At 37.3% G+C, this 2996-nt stretch overlaps 1 long non-coding RNA gene across 1 annotated transcript; it reads right to left on the reverse strand.

The window, feature by feature from the left end:
* Positions 1-6: 6 nt before the first annotated feature.
* Positions 7-2608, reverse strand: LOC124885361. Its single transcript, XR_007049136.1, has 3 exons — positions 1659-2608; positions 1240-1393; positions 7-998 (listed from the first exon to the last, which is right to left on the reverse strand). It is a non-coding gene; the product is annotated as an uncharacterized LOC124885361 (long non-coding RNA).
* Between the last annotated feature and the right edge of the window lie 388 nt (positions 2609-2996).

The raw sequence follows: 2996 nt of genomic DNA on the forward strand, positions 1-2996 counted from the left end.
CCCCCAGCAAAGATGTTCTTGCACAAGATTCGGTATGAATATTCTAAAAGTTGGAGTAATCTCTTTGTGGGGACCCAAAGTAACCAATTATATGTATGCAGCACTTAGAGCATACAGGTAAACTATTGCAGGACTATATATACTGCCATGGGTACTGGTAGACTATTGCAGGACTATATAAACTGCCATGGGTACTGGTTCTTCCAGTAGGAAGTGCGACATGTAATATGCCACTGTGACATTTTCATGGAATCATATAGATAAGAGTATTTCTACTGGAAGGCCACACTGACGTTTGCACTTTTTATCTTCAAGCTCGTCGAAGATATAAATTAAGTAAACAAAGTGAGAGAAAAAGCTACAAACTTCAGCTGGTATACAAATTGAATGGAAGAATCAGTGAATATCCCAATAACAAGGACCTATATTTTGCCTAAGCACTAGAAAGCACACTATTACCAGGAAATTAAGTGCCAAAGAGAGAGGGCTTGCTATGAGCTTACCTCACTATGCTCATAACTGATCCTTGAGATCCCATCTCCTACTTCACTTATTCCTAAGCCTACTCATTCACTAAAGGGCATGTTTTTTGCTCCATTTTACTAGTAGGCACTTTTTTTCTTTTTTTTTTTTTCCTTTTTTTTTTTGGTCACTGAATAAACCTCAATAAAATTCAGGTACAGGGTTCTTGAAAAAGTCTATCTACGAAGCAAAGTCTAATCAAGAAGCTTTCAGCCTTGTTTCATTGTTTCTATTTATTCTAAAGAAAGCCCCTTAACTATTACCATTTGCATTTGCAGTTATCAATATGATACAGAATATTAGTCATTTGTGCAAGTTGGAAATAGGAATTGAGTCTGAATGGTTTTGGATAAGAAGAACAGCCTACCAGGAGAAGGACATGCCCACTGTTATTAAATTTCCGGATCTCACAGTTTGGAAGCATCCGACGAAGCTTCTCAGATTCCTCAAGGCTGGGTATCAAGTGATCCTTTCCACTACATAGCAATACAACTCTTAGTCACACATAGTGACAGTCGTGAAAGCTAACCTGAATTAGATATTGCTCAAAATGTCTGGGAAAAGAAAAGAATGCAACAAGTCTAGTCTACACCAATGAACTTGTAGTAAAGATGACAAGAGAAAGAGGATCAACTATTTCCTGGGAGGGAAGAGGCGTTTAAAAATCTCTCTTTCATCAAAATTTACCAGTGACACACTGGTACTGTAAAGAATTACCTCGAAAGTACCAGAGTCTGAGCTTTGACAGCATGGAGGCGAGAATTGACAAAAGCTGCAGCTGATTTGAGAATCTTCAGCCGATAGATAACTGTTTCTACAGGTAAAACATCAGCCAGCACCTGCGACCTTTTTCATCATTTTCTTGCTCAAACTGACAACAAGAACAAACTCTAACTGAACATATCAACTTATAATGGTTTTCTAAGTTAAAGTCTTCGAAAAGAGTGGAAAAAGAAGATACCAACATGGATATACATGGTGAACGAAAGGGGATCTTATCAATGCTAAGAAGATGCCACAACGAATATATTGGACATATCCAAATGCAACAATGTTCTTCTAGGGATGACCAAACTTTAAGAGTAAGAAGGATGAATTTTGCAATTAATCTACAAGTTAAGACTTTTGGACCTTACGGATAAGTAGGATGAAAATGCTACATCACCGCGAAATAACTCTGCTACTGCTTGTTGCAAAGGGTGTCCGCTGCCAGGAATTGTCACTGCCACCCTTGCAGGAACACCTAATCAATGTAATCGAATCAGCTGTCAGTTTCATCTAAAAGTTCATCACGACAAATTTAACTCGGTTAACCAATGTAAGCAAGAAAAATGGCAAGTATCCACTGAAGTTATTCAGTCCCAATAGACAACTACGCTTCAATCGCAAGCAAGTTGGGTTGGCTAAATGAATCGTAACTTTTCATGTCACTCCATTTTGAGCACTTCATAGTCCGACTTAAGGAGGGATTTAGTTCCAATCAACATGACAACTAAAAGTACAACATGTAAATTTATATGTGCAATCACTAAACGAATAGGTGATGATGTATTATCATAGCGAATCAGATGCATTATGAACGTATACATACATACTTTATCAAAAGCAATTTAAAATACAGGTTGTAACAACAAGATGAGGCGTTCTGCTAAATCTATTGCTTCTTAAGACAATTAATGGATACAGCAAACAGATCTGTATGATTTGTTAAATATTGGCATTAAGTTCTTCAAGTTATTGGTTTTTCCGGCAGAGTGTTCCACCTACAATCCGAAAAAGCAACTCATACAATTCTAGTCCACAAGATTTCTTCATAGAAATCCTAGGATTTTGCTAGGACCACCGAACAGTTTTCTTCCATTTGTTCTATTGAAAATATGGTTTCAGTACAACCAATGTGCTGTTTTTTTTAAAATATACACACCTAGTACTATCTCAAAAAAAAAAAAGATTTGTGATAAAAAGATACAGCAGAAATAACAGTCCTGAAGCTAGGATCATTTATCTGCCAAACCAAATGTTGTTGTTGTGTGGAAAAACCATTCAAACAAACAGCTTTTACAAAAAATCAAAACAAACTCGGTTTCTGGTTAACTTCCAAGCAAATGCCACCAAAATATACAACTAAGGGTGCATTTGGTAAGAAAGAAAATATTTTCCAAAATGCTTTCTTGGAAAACAAGTTGGTTACTTACTTATTCTCTAGTGTTTGGTAAATATGCACAAGAAATGTTATCTCGAGCATTTATATGTAATCTAGCAAAAAACTATAGAGATGGAAGGGGGTGGAGCCCCGGGGATGGCGGGGGCAGGACGATCAAGGGGTAGGGGTGGGGCCTCAGGGGTGGTGGGGATAGGACGGTCAAGGGGTAAGGAAAATATTTTCCAAAAATTTTGCGCAACCAAACAAGGGAAAATAAAACATTTTCCGGAAAATGTTTTCTTCCATATCAAACACACCCTAAGAGTTGTTA

The sequence above is a fragment of the Capsicum annuum genome, unplaced genomic scaffold, assembly GCF_002878395.1.
Source record: "Capsicum annuum cultivar UCD-10X-F1 unplaced genomic scaffold, UCD10Xv1.1 ctg17063, whole genome shotgun sequence".
NCBI classification, from domain to species: Eukaryota; Viridiplantae; Streptophyta; class Magnoliopsida; order Solanales; family Solanaceae; genus Capsicum; species Capsicum annuum.